This window comes from Dipodomys ordii, unplaced genomic scaffold (genome assembly GCF_000151885.1).
Source record: "Dipodomys ordii isolate 6190 unplaced genomic scaffold, Dord_2.0 Scaffold65, whole genome shotgun sequence".
NCBI lineage: Eukaryota > Metazoa > Chordata > Mammalia > Rodentia > Heteromyidae > Dipodomys > Dipodomys ordii.
Window position 1 is genome coordinate 14972052 of NW_012267281.1, and position 14829 is coordinate 14986880.

The following is a 14829-nucleotide window of genomic DNA, read 5'->3' on the forward strand; positions in this document are numbered from 1 at the left end:
ATTAACAACCCTAAAACTGGAAATGGGGCTGTGGCTCAAATTGATAAAGCAATATCCTTGAGCATAAAAGCTCAAGGTAGTGCCCAAACCTTGAGTTCAAGACTCATGATTAACAAAAAACAAACAAACAAACAAAAACATCTGAGGCTCTTTTAGTATTGTATATGACTCCTGAGACCATATGCTAAAATAGTAAAAAAAAGCAACATATGGCTGAAAGAGGTCAACTTCAAAGCAAAGTTTATATTAGCTCTGATTCTTGGAGAGTAAGATTAGTTTAATCATTATATTTTACAGTGTCTATTAAAATCTATTTTTAGCTGACGTATTTGGGCCCTAGTCTTAACATTGTGTACCATTCTGATTAGGCAATATGCCTTTGAAGACACTCATGCTAATGGTACAACAAATACAAAATTGGTAGGAATTTGCACATATCATAAACTGGAGTTTCAGTTTATAAATAAGGAAGAGGTTTGCTTTCTATCACATCACACAGTTACAAAGACTAACAAGGTCAGTAAGACTGGAGCATGTTTTATCACTGTTTGTGGTTCATGTTCATTGATTTAGTCACGGGAGAGTGGTCCTCATGGGACAGTGATTATGATAGACTGACTGTCATAACCATGAGTATTTACAGGCCATACCTCACCACAGGAAATGAATAACATGCTCTTGTGCTTTTTTTGTCTGTGTTTGTATTTGCTACTCTAACTTTTAATATTTTATTGAAAAAAATCAGACATCTCACTAAATTAAGGTATATATTGTCCCAGTTTTACATTATTCAAATCTATTAGCACAGTTTTAAATACAAGTTTAAAATTACCAGATGATATTTTAGATGGGACAACACCTCACTGAAGGAAAATAATCATATTTTTTAAATTCAGAAATTATTCCATTATTATTCATTAAATACCCTTTGGTATTTTAAATTGATTTTTTAAGAATTAAATTTCCTCTTTCATCAAATGTTACTGTAATGGTTTAAAATTTATATATAAATATATATATCATATATATATATAACATTTATAATGTAACTTTTAGAATGATCATATATAGGAAGTATACTTGACTGATATTTTAATTTTTGCAAACTTTAGGATCTCTGCCTGAAGCGACCTTTATATGTCTGATGTTTCATGTAAGTTAAAATAATATTATTTAAAGGAATGTATTCTTTTAAACCTAGAAAGGCAAGTAATATAATTTTACAAATTCCCCAACCTTTCTTAAACAGGTATTTCCTTAGAGGAGTGATGGATTCACAGAAAAACTGATAAAAAATTAGAGTTCCCAGAACATGTCTTCTGATACACCATTAAACCGTTCTCCTGTGTGAGCACACTACAATGAAGAAGGTTTGCTATAATCAAAGATTATACTATTAAACACTTATGAGCCAATGCCCAAGTTTGTACATTCTGTGGATTTTGACAAATGTCTTCATAATTTGAGTATCAGGCAAGATAGTTTTAGTCCCTTAAAATGCACTAATTATTTTCCATTCATCTCTTTCTACAACACTGATTTTGTACTGCTTGAATAGTTTTGTCTTTTTCAAAATGTCAGAGTTGGAATCACAGCAAAAGCCCTTCTAATACTGGCTCTTTCACTTACTGGTATGAATTTCAGCTTCCCCTTTCCTCTTTCAAGGCTTGATAGGTCTTTTCTTATAATATTAAATAATATTATGTTCTATTAATTTTCCACAGTTCATTTATTTATTCACCTACTCAAAAAGTCAAGATTGTTCTAGTTATAAATAAAGCCAGTATAAATATTTTATTGTGTTGGAATCTGCTAGATGATATTAAGCTTTGTTTTCTAAGGAAGAATTTTCAGTAGTGGCTATAAAACTTCCCTTCCCACAGAAGGAAATGAATGCTGTATCCTGTTACTTCACATCCTCCCCAGAGTTGGTGTCTCCATGTTTGGTATTTTGGGCATTCTAGTAGGCACAAATGGTAACTTACTGTCTTGATTTAAGTTTCCACAAAATAGAATATTTTGCCACAGACAGGTAGAGATATGGATATATTTAATTGGCTGTGATGTCAGTTTAGGCCTTCTAACCACATTTTAAGCCAAGTATTAGGGGTTTTTGAGTTTGAGTATTTTATAATTTAAATAAAAACATTTTTATTAATAATGCTCTTAAAAATATAACTTCTAGACTTTTGCCTTGTGTTCTCATTTCCTTGGATTAGAATTGTGGCCAAAGTATCAAAGCACTTGCCTAGTGACTAAGACCCTGAATTAAAAATCCACTATTCTCAATAGCAAGAACAATAAAAGCAAGATATTTAATCTAGAACAGCAAAATACACCATGCCGTCCTCTTACATACATCTTTATCTCAATTCTTGATTGAATCATTTTCTCTTCTGCGAATAGTTTAATTTTGTTTTGATCATAATGGCTCATAAAGGCTCTACCATAAATACATGTTATATAGCTAGGAGATAGAGGAATAATATTTTCCCATTAAAAACAATCAAACCAGGAACAGTTGGCTCCCATCTCAGGAGGCTGAGTGACAGGGAAGGATTGCATTTTGAAGCCAGCTTGGGCTGTAAAACGCTAATCTCCAACTAAGTAACAAAAATAGCCCAAAGTGGAACAAGGGCTCAAGTGGTAGAGTGCTAATTTTGAACAAAAATAAAAGAAAGTTCAGGGCCAGCACTCAAGCCCTGAATTTAAACCCTAAGACTGTCATCTCTCCTCTCTCTCTTTCTCTCCTCTCTCTCTTTCTCTCTCTCTCTCTCTTTCTCTCTCTCTCTCTCTCTCTCTCTCTCTCACACACACACACACACACACACAGAGTGACAATTTCTAGAATTTAATTAAAAGACTGAACTATCAATTATAACAAATAAAAAAGCCACAAGTAAAAGTACTACAAGTGTGTGTCAGGAAAAAAAATAACTTAAATCTGTTGGGTAATTTTCTCTAATTTATTTTTTTGGTTGTGGGGCTTGAACTCTGGGCCTGAACACTGTTTCTCAGCTCTGCAGCTCAAGGTGAGCACTCTACCACTTGAGCCATAGCACCACTTCCAGTTTTCAGGTAGTTTATTGGAGATAAGAGTATCATGGACTTTCCTGCCTGGGCTGCCTTTGAGACTTGATATTCAGATCTTAGCCTCCTGAGTAGCTAGGATTACAGGCATGAACCACCAAAGTCAGGGTCTCCAACAAATTCTAAGGAAACTTATAAGTAATTTGGAACAAATGTACTTTCATTAGAACTCATTTAACTACTAGAACTAATTTATCACTAAATTTAAATAATATGTTATGATTTAAATATCTATACACTATAAGGTAGATTTTTAACACCTATACAATTATGATAATTATTAAATATAATTTGGAATGAAGTTATTTCTATAATTTAGGGGGAAAGTAATCATTTAATGTCCTCTAGATTAGTTTTATACCCAGAAGCTCAATAAGGTTTTTTTTTGGAAGTAGAACCAATATGCAATGATTTGAATTTATTTTCTCATAAGAAGACCATGCAAGGACATATTGGAAAGTGTTACGTGATTATTTGGAAAGAAAATTGAGGGATGGGTATGCTCCCCCTGAAAACAGATGGTTCACAAATACACACTTAGTGTGTACACATATTCAAATCTTATTTATCTGTCATATGCTGTCATATATTGTCAGTGTTAAATGTGAATAGTTTGGAAGAGAACAGGGACATAGAACTATAATAATTATTGGACTGAAGACAGTAGGTTTATGGAAACAATGTTGACAGTTCATCACCAAAGTCATTTGTCATTTGTTTCTTCCATTCACATTTTAGGAAACCTGTAGATGGAAAACGGAGCAAGTCAGCTACAATCCAAGGAACCAATAATTGATGGTGAAAACTAGAAGTTATAAGAGGCAAGAAGTAGAATTTCTTAAACTTTTCAAGGGAAAATGACCTTGCTTGCTTTCAAACATCCAGCCTTGAGATTTCTAGCCTTCAGAAGTAGGAAAAATGAATTACTCTTTTTGTAAGTTGATCAGTTTACAGTACTGTAGTGCATCAAAGATTTCAGTTTGTGAATTTCGGATCTTTTGTGTAAAGATTATGTAAATATGTTTCTAATAACATGTTATTTGTAGCTATAATTTGTTTATGAAGATATGTAACTCATCTTACAATAGAATTTTTTCCTATTTGTCTTTACTCAATTGAAATAAGCATAATAAATAAGCATAAGTATGATAATATGTTTGTTAAATTTTAAGTTTTTAAATGATGTATGTAGTGATTATTCTGAAATATTTTTCTTAGAGAAATACTTTATTGCAAATTGCATTTTAATCTGTAAGAATTACTTAAACATAAAGTATCAATCATCTTAATATAGAACACAAAAACAATCTTTGAGAAAGTTAATATTTCCTTTCAATTTCTCTAAAATAGAATCCCAAAAGGACTAAGATAACTTCTCTGATAACATTTACCTAGGTTCTATCTGGTTTTATCAATTAATTATTCTGGATTACTCAAAAGTTTAAAACTTAATTTTTAATTTCATTATTTAACTTTAAGTTATTTTGCTTGTATTCATATATACTGATTTAAAATAAAATTTTGTATTTTTCTTATTCAATGGGTTTCATATTACAAATATATTTCATCATCACACATCTCTCTGTAAATGTATTTATGTGGAAACCAAATTAATGGATGACAAAATGTGCAACAAGTATAAGAAATAGATAAGAGTTTCTAACTGTGTTAAACTTTGTAAATTAGGTGCTTCCTGTTTCTTAAGCTCCTGTAGAGTTGAAAAAGAAAATACATGTAAAGTCCATAATTATTATTACTATTGTCAGTATTCCTATGGCATGAGGAAAGTGAATGAATGCTTGTGAGATTAAGAAAGAAAAGAAATAGATAAGAGTTTGAGAATGATATGAGGAAAAGGGAAAGAGAATTAACTCTAGAGGAACACTGCACTTAGTTTTTTTAGATGGTGAGTGTACCCCAGTGTGTTGTTTTAGGATAACCCAGAGTAGTAATGGCTTTTTGGGTACCCAGAGTAAAAATTTATCAGATTGTGCTGCTATAAATCATACAAAAACAAGACTGGAAATAATTTCTAAACTAAATAAAATTATTTTTCTCTACTTATTTTAGATGATAAATCCATGTCATAAGTGTCTGTTAAATCAAAGAACTTTTATTTTTAGTCGTGGGTCCTGAATTCTGGTCCTGGGCACTGTCCCTCAGCTCTTCAGCTCAAGGAGAGTGCTCTACCACTTGAGCCTCAGCACCACTTCTGGCTTTTTCTGCTTATGTGGTACTGAGGAATGGAACCCAGGACCTCATGCATACAAGGCAAGCACTCTACCACTGAGCCACCTTCCCAGCCCCAAACAACATTATTTTTAATAACATTTGATCGTTTTAATCTCAGCACTTCTAAAGAGGCCATTTAAAACTGAAGCCATCTATGAAATATGCCAATGGCAATATGCATTCATGAACGAAGTCCTATAAAATAATGGAAATAAAAGTATGAAATTTATATTTGTTTAGTTCACTGGTTCAAAGTGATGTTTGCACTGATGACTAACATTTCAGATTCAAGTAGTGCCCAAGATCACTTCTCCAGTATATCTAAGTGGGATAAAGCTCCAGTTTCACACAAAGGTCATAGTTCACCAGCTTCCTGTTGCTTTTGGTCAAAAAAGTTCATACTTCCTTTTCTGTATTCTTATCTCCCTTTGCTGTGAGTTAAAGACTAAAAGGGCACAACACAGTTAAGTTTCTTTAGGTTTCTTTCTTTCTTTCTTTTATTTCTATACCCTGAAGGAATAGAATGTTAAGAGGTAATAATTATAAATGACCTTGACCTTTCACTTGAAAATTAACTTCACTGATAATCAGTCTTTTCTAGCCTGGGAGATTTGTAAAATTATAGTTCAATGACCAGTAATTATGTAATTAGTAATAATTTCAAAGGAAACAAGCAGCAATATAAGGCTAGTATTTCAATCAGGAAGAGATAGTCTTTCAAAAGCAGGTTTTGTTAGCATTTTTGTACTGCCTCGGTCACAAATAATATGTTAAAGCATCAAATATGTTAAAAATGAAAGAATTTAAGACTCAAACTTCTTTGACTCACTCATAAAACGATAGATGGTATTAACTGCTATATAAATGTAAACTATCTTGAGACATTATTTGTAGATTTTATTTGCAGAAACTTACTTCAAAAATAACTTTCCAAAGGAAGTTAGGAAAATTAAAAGATAATAGTTTAATGACTACATAAAGCAACATGTATGTAATTAACACAGGTTCAAAGTTGTATGAATATATATTTATATTAAATATGAGCAAATTATCACTAGAAATAGGGAATTCTACAATCTAAAACAAAATAAATACACTGTTTAAGTGGAGATGAAAGCCAATTTGTTTATCAACTCAATCCTTTGGAATATAATTATTGGAAGCCAGAATTTAGTGTATGTTTAAGTAATCTTCCATGACTTTGACAAGAAGTAATATTGTTAAATTAATCTGCTCTCTCAAATTTATTTTTAGTTTGTAATATTCATTTCATAACCAAAGGAAAAAAATCTTAGCAGCTAATAAAATTGCTATTGATAATTCTGTTTTATCTTCTTTAATTTCTTATCCAGAGTTGTAGGTGTTTTTAGATTAAAAAAAAAGAGTTTGGCAAGAAAAGAAGGAAAAATTTTTCAAAGGATTAGGCGTATGAGCATTCTTGTAAGAATCATCTAATTCCTAAATAAGTCCAAGATATCTGACTGATTTTAAATAGCATTATCAGAAATAATAGATTCTAAAAAATAAAAGTGTATAAAGTATCTAAAGGTAATGAATATTTGTAAGAGATAAGTAGTGTTTTAGCTTTATGATACTTTCTTTTAGGGTTTAATTCTTATGATATTACATAAAAACAATATAGACTATTTAAGTGTACAGTTTCTCAAGATTAAAACTTCACTTTGCATCGGAGGCAACATATATAGAAATTTGTCATTTGGACTGTATCTTTGCTGTGACAAGCATAAAATCTCACATAAAATAATGAAATAGACTGTTCAGTATATATATATATAAATATATATATAGTGTGTGTGTGTGTGTATGTATATATATAGTTATGTTTTTTAATTTAATTTAATTTTTTTGTGAACATACTGTACAGAGGGGTTACAATTACATGGGCAGGATAATGCGTACATTTCTTATCAAGCATTGCAGCCTCCTCCTTTGTTTACCCTTCACATCCCTTCCCAGCCTCCTCCCCCCAATCCTCGCCCCTCACCCTGCACCAACATTGTAAAGCTCGTTTTCGACATGATAACTTGTACTTCTCATTGTTGCAACAGGTCCACCTGTATCCTTAAACGACTTGTTTTTCTCCATTTCCTCCACAAGTTATACTGACATCCAATATAGTGAAAGCAGGGGTTGTACTGTGGGGGAGGGACATACAAAGCAACAAAGAGATAATCTTTTAAATGCATTAGAAACACATGCATGAAAGAAAAAAAAATTAAAATACATATCTAAGGGTTCATTTTTCTAACATCACATTATCTGACCTTTTCCGCTTGACTCATACATATACTAGATATTGCAAATAAGGGAAACCATGAGACTTACATTTCTTTGGGCCTGGCTTACTTGGGTTATTGTCTCATTTACATTAGACTACAGCACTATGCTCTTCGCTAGGGTATTGCCATTGCAGATACAGAGAGAGTTTGCCATTTGATTTCACTGCTAAAGCTTCATTTTGTGGTCTGTTGTGATTGAAATAATGATCTCTTACGAATATGCTTTGAATGTTGTCAATTGATTAAAAAATTATCAGAAGTAAAACAAAAAAAAGTGAATATATCCAGGTGCTGGTTGCTCAATTCTGTAATCTTAACCTACTCTGGAGGCTGAGATCTGAGGATCAAAGTCCAAAGCCAGCCTAGACAGAAAAGTTCCCAAGAAACTTTTGTCTCTAACTGACCACAAAAAGATGGGAAGTAGCTCTGTGGCTCAAAGAGGTAGAATGATAGCCTTGGACAAAAGAACTCAGGGGCAGCACCTACACCCTGAGTTCAAGCCTCAAAACTGACAATAAATAAATAAGGTAAACAATATATGATGGTTAAGTTAATTACATCAGGTAGCTCATGGAGATATTTTCTCCTAATAATTGTGTCCCAAATGGTACAGAAGTTTCAGAGGTTAGGCTCTTTGGAAGCTTGAAATACTAGAGGGACTCATAATAGAGGGAACCCTAAATCCAAGTGCTGGATTTGTTGTCCTGGACTTCAACAATAATGTGAACTTATGTAAGTTGTTTTGAATTAAAATTAACTAAGGTACATTAGTAACAGCATTGAAACCTTCTGAAAGATCCATCTTTTATGATTACATTTATATAAAAATCTAAAGCAACAATTTCAAAAGAATATCATATGTACTTACATATTAATAACAAGCATAGTAATCTTTTATATGCATGTCTCACTATTATGTATGTTGGCAAGAAGCTTCAGTTCTTTGTTCTGTAGGTCTTTTTTTTCTCCCAGAGTTCATTTCAATAAGTAGTATTTTATCTGTTCAGAGACAAAGAGAATTTGCTTCATGTTCCTTCCTTAAGAGTATCTTGCTTTGTTCTCACTGTGTGTGAATTCCTAGAGTCTTGTATAATTTATGATGTTCCACTGTATTTTAGATTTAGCTTCCACATACAAGAGAAAACATGTGGTATTTATCTTTCTGAGCTTGGCTTACTTCGTTTAACATGATTTGTTCTAGGTCCATCCATTTCCCTGCAAATGACAATAGTATACTTTCTAAAGGCTCTGCAAAATTCTTTTGTGTCTAGGTACTACATTTGTTTTTTGATCCTCTGATCTATTGTAAGGCTACTGGATTGTTTTGGTGAATACCTCTTATTGGTACTGTTTGTTTGTTTGTTTGTTTATTGTTGGTCATGGGGCTTGAACTCTGGGCTTAAGCGCTATCCTTCAGTTCTTCAGCTCAAGGCTAGTGCTCTACAGCTTGAGCCACAGTGCCACTTCCGGTTTTCTTCTTAGAGATAAGAGTCTCAGGGTCTTTTCTGCCCAGGCTGGCTTTGAAACATGATCTTCAGATCTCAGCCTCCTGAGCAGCTAGGATTACAGGCATGAGACACTGGCGCCCGGTTTTGTTGGCACTCTTGAAGTGTCTTCCTGTCATGTCATCTGATTTCCTCAGAACAAATGAAGCTAGAGGCAAAAGACTCAAATCACGTTTTTCTTTGAAACTTACCCTTGGGACACACACACACTCACAGCTCTCGACTTAAAGCCTATTAACTACAAAAATTGACTGCCTGTAAAATGGGGAGATATTACAAAAAGTTACAGGCAGTAAAGTAGATTTCATGGATTTCAGAATGCATAGTTTAAACATGCTCATATTGTGGACCAGTAGTAGATACTAAATATCATCTGGGGAGTTAGCATATAGTCTGTGTTCACTCACCAAAGCTATCTATCAATGTGACTGTAGGGTCAAGAAATATGTTAGGTTTACATTTTCCATTAAGTACTTTGCTAAGTACTAAGTACTTTTCTAATTAATTTAGAAATAATGGCATCATAGTAGATAAAAAATAATGAGAAGTAAGAATGCTAATGTACCACCCAGCCTTCATATCTAAATTCTCATTATTTCTTACTTAATGAGACTCAAAGAAAATCAGAATTCAAACAGATCCTACTTCTTTCTAAGGAACAGTCTGAATGTGATTATAGCAAGCACTTAACAAAATGCTGTTAGGTCACTGAGTCTCAATATATTCTGCCTAAGTGATCATTACCCTGCCCATCAGATGCTGATATGAATTTCCTGTCTCTTGGATACATTAATTGTGTGAATGACTGTTCTTGCAAGTGTATGAAGCATGTGAATCGCATTACTTTCTGCTTCTCTGTTCAGTTTTCTTCAAAGGTATTTCATCAATACAGCAGCATTGCAGAATATAGATCAGAGTTGAATATCTCTTCAGTATCTATAAATACCCTAGCACACACTTCTCTGTGCAGGCAGATTTGTTAATGGTCCAGTTTCTTTGAGCTAGTCTTCCGCTCGAGTGCTCTGATGCCACAGGATGTGAAGCATCTGTTACTGTTCATCAGTGGCTAAGAGAATTTACAGCTTTTCATTAATCATCTAGAAGAAAGACTATGTATTCATTTTCAGAGAAGCTTTTCTGTGATTATGTGCAGCATATGAAGAGAGGGAAGATTATTTTCAAGGGAGGAAAACACAAATGTATGTAAATGACAGGGTATAAAGATGTAGGAGGGAAAATGAGGGCCTCCTAGATGGTTGCTTTTTGTATGGCTTTTTTGGTAAGGAAAGATTATAGGCAGTGATATAGTTACTATACCACTTTTAAATGAAAGGAGAAGCTCTATGAATTTAAAATATTTAGATCATTCTATAAAGGAAGAAACAGTTTCCAGGTAAATGTGACATTATCAGATTAATCTCTGTCTACTGCACTTTTATTTATACATGTAATAAAATGTTGAGAAATTACACAAGTTCATTTGTCCCTTAAAATCCAATATATTTAGCTGGGTGCCAGTGGCTCACGCCTGTAATCCTAGCTACTCAGGAGGCTGAGATCTGAGGATTGCGGTTCAAAGCCAGCCCGGGCAGGAAAGTTCATGAGACTCTTTATCTCCAATAAACTGCTAGAAAACTGGAAGTGGTGCTGTGGCTCAAGCGGTAGAGTGCTGGCCTTGAGCTGAAGAACACAAGGACAGCGCCTAAGCCCAGAGTTCAAGCCCCATGACCGACCAAAAAAAATTAATATAAGTATATCATCTATATTATGAAAACAATTAAATTCTGATGATAGAAATAAAAATAAAGTAGCTCATGCCTGCAATCCTAGTTACTCAGGAGGCTGAGATCTGAAGATGGTGGTTTGAAGCCAGCCAGGGAAAGAAGGTCCTTGAGAGTATTATCTACAATTAACCACTAGAAAACTGGAAGTAGCACTGTGATCAAGTGGCAGAGTGCTCGCCTTGAGCTGAAGAGGTGAGGGACAGTACCCGGGCTCAGAGTTCAAGACCCACTACTAACTATAAAAACAACTGTATATATCTGTATATATGTGTATATATATATATATATAATTAAAAATAAAAATAAAAATCTGCTCAAATAGCACAAAGTGAACTAGAAAATATGGCTTAACTGGTAGAGTGACAGCTGTGAACAGACAGTGGTCAAGTGCTAGCCTTGAGCTGAAGAGCTGAGGGACAATGCCCCAGTCCAGTGTTCAGGCCCCACAACCAGAAAAACAAAACAAAACAAAAACCTGTAAAATGTACATATAATATATAAGGCAATCTAGGTACTTTTGAAGTTGGCAAATATTTTCCATATATATGAGCAAAATAGTATAATCTCTAAAGTGAAAATTTAATGAGTTAAGCTTCAGGAAATTTAAGTTTCTTCTCTTTGTAAGACATTGTTATATAAGTAGAAATAAGAACAAACCACAGCCTGGACAAAACCTTGAAAATCTAATATTGTGTAAGAAAAAGCACTGTGATAATATATTAATAACAATGCAACATAAAATATCTTGATATTCTTTTTGATCTATAGGATCACAAAACATGAAAAACAAAGAAAACAACAAAGCATTGAATAATAAAAGACAATATTATTCCTCTCTGGAATCATAACAACCATAGAAGGGAACAAGTACAGATGAACAGCTATTTGCTCTAAGGTGAGTAGTTCTCGTCTTTCAAAGGAAGCAAGTTTGCAATTAGGTGAGTCGGTACAAAGGTAAAAGAACATTTGATCTTAAGACAACAAAAATTTATGTAATATATGCTTAAATGGTAAACTTGACTTTACATAATAATATAATTCATTCTGTAGAATAACAAAGAAATAAACAATAATAAGAAAAGATATCTTAGTGTAAACTGAAAAGAAATAAAGAAGTTTGTTCTGTCTTTGTAGAGACTGAAGTAACTAATACCACATCAAAGAAAAACAAATATCAACAAATATCAATTTGGAAACAATAGACAGGAATGAATAAAAATGAAATTTCAAAGATCTCTGTTGTTGAACTGATATACTTGATCAAATATTGAATACAATGACCAGGGTCGGTATCTATGCAATCCTCAAATCAGTCCATTCTCATACCTCAGAAACAAAATCCTTTACTCAAATAGGGAAATAATTCTTTCTTTACAAAAAATCATTGTTTGTTTGTAGACAGATTCTGAGCAAAATACAATGTCATCAGGGCAAATACTTTTTTTTTTTAATTTAACTTCCCATTGTAAGATTATATACAGAGGGGATCAGTTACATATGTAAGTTAGTGAGTACATTTTTTGTTGAACTTTTTATCCTCCCCCTGATTTTTCTCCCACTTTTCCTCCTCCTAGACCCCTCACCAAGTTGTACCATTCATTACCAACATATTGTCTTGTTAAATATCACTGTTGCATTGGTTCGACCACTGTCCTTTGTCTCACCCATTTTGTTGTCCCCTTCCCTTCTCTAATTCAGATAAATAAGTATACAATACCCAGGGTACCAAAATCAAATTCAGTCACAACAGAGGATAAACAAAAAAAAATAAGAAAAAAGAAATCACATAGTACATTAAAACAACAATGACAAAGAAAACCTCGTTTCTGTATCTTGGAGTTCATTCCACTTAGCTTCATCTTGTAGGGTCATATATTCATAGCAGTTAAGCTATTGTGATCTCTTCTAGGTCTATCCTAGACTTATGCTAATTATTACAAATGAGGGAAACCATGGGATCTATGTTTCTTTGGGTCTGGCTTATTTCACTTAATATGGTATTTTCTAATTCTTTCCATTTCCTTACGAATGAGGCGATGCCATTCTTTCTGATGGAAGCATAAAATTCTATTGTGTATATATACCACATTTTCTTGATCCGTTCATCTACTGAGGGGCATCTGGGTTGAGTCCATATGTTAGCAAATGGTAAATAATGCTGCAATAAACATAGTTGTGCTGGTAGCTTTAGTATAGCCTTGTTTGTCACCAATTGGGTAAACACTCAGAAGTAGGATTTCTGAGTCGCAGGGGAGCTCTATGTTTAGTCTTCTGAGGGACCTCCAAACTGCTTTCCAGAATGGTTGAACAAGTTTACACTCACACCAGCAGTGTAGTAGCTTTCTTTTTTGGCCACATCCGTTCCAGCGTCTGTTATTATTAGATTTCTTGATTATAGCCTTTGGGGTGAGGTGGAATCTCAATGTTTTGATTAACATTTCTTTTATGGCTAGAGAAGTTGAGCATTTCTTCATGTATCTATTGGCCATTCTTATCTCCTCTTCAGAGAAGTCTCGCTTTAAGTCTTTACCCTACTTATTAATGGGACAGTTTTTTTAAATTAAGTATTTTATTGTGTAAATACTGTACAGAGAGGTTGTCATTACATAGGCAAGGTAATTAGTACATTTCTTATCCAGAATTGTTGCTGAAGAGGTGGGAGAGAAGGGTTGTTAGGGGAAAAGACAGTTGTTTCTTTGGGAATTTATTGTTGGGGTATTTAATTTTTTTAGTTCTAATTATATTATAGATATGAGACCCTTAAATATTGTATGTCTAGTGAAGATCTTCTCCCAATCTGTAGGGTTTCTATTGATCTTGCTAGCTATGTCCATTGCAATGCAGAAGCTCTGTAGGTTCATGCAATCCCATCTGTCCAACCTTTCTTTGATTTTTTTTTCTGTTTCTGGGTTTTTATTAAGAAAATTTCGGCCTGTGTCAAGGAACCCTAGAGTTTCTCCTATTCCTACCTGTAATGTTTTCAGGGTGTCTGTCTCTACTATGAGGTCTTTGATCCATTTGGAGTTGATTTCGGTAAAGAGGATAATATATAAGGATCTAGTTTTAGTTTTCTATAGGTGCTAAACCAATTTTGCCAGCACCATTTACTGAAGAGGATCTTTCTTCTATTCTATTTACTTAGCTCCCTAATCAACAATTAGGCAGCTATAGGTCTGTGGGATCATTTCTGGGTCTTCAATTCTATTCCATTGGTCCTCAGGTCTTTTCTTGTGCCAGTACCAAGCTGTTTTGATTACTATGGCTTGGTAGTAGAGCTTGAAATTTGGTATTGATATTCCTCCAGCACTGTTCTTTCTGCTAAGGATTGTTTTTGCTATTCATGGTCTTTTATTGTTCCTATGAATTTTGGATTGCTTCTTCAATTTCATTGAAAAATTAGGTTGGGATATTTATTGGTATCACATTGAATTTGTAGATAGCCTATGGCAGTATTGCCATTTCTATGATGTTAATCCTCCCAATCCAGGAGCATGAGAGGTTTCTCCACTTCTTTAGTTCTGCTTTAATTTCCATTTTCAGGTTTTGTTTTATTGAATAAATTTTTTATTGTGAAAATATTTTACAGAGGGGTTGCAGTTACATGAGCAATGTAATGAGTACATTGCTTATCAATCATTGTTGTCTCCTCCTTTGTTTTTTCCCCTACCATCCCTTCCTTCCCACCTTCACAACTACACTTCCCCCTTCACCTCCCTCCTTGCTTAAATTTTTCAACATAGTGTCTTGTACATCTCATAGTTAGTTTTCATCATAGAGGTCCTGCACTTGTTTAGGTAAGTTAACTCCTGGTATTTTATTTTTTCTGGGGCTATTAAAAAAGAGCTGCTTTCCTGATTTCAGCTGCACTCTTCTTGTTGTTGGCATACAGAAAAGCCATTCATTTCTGAGGGTTAATTT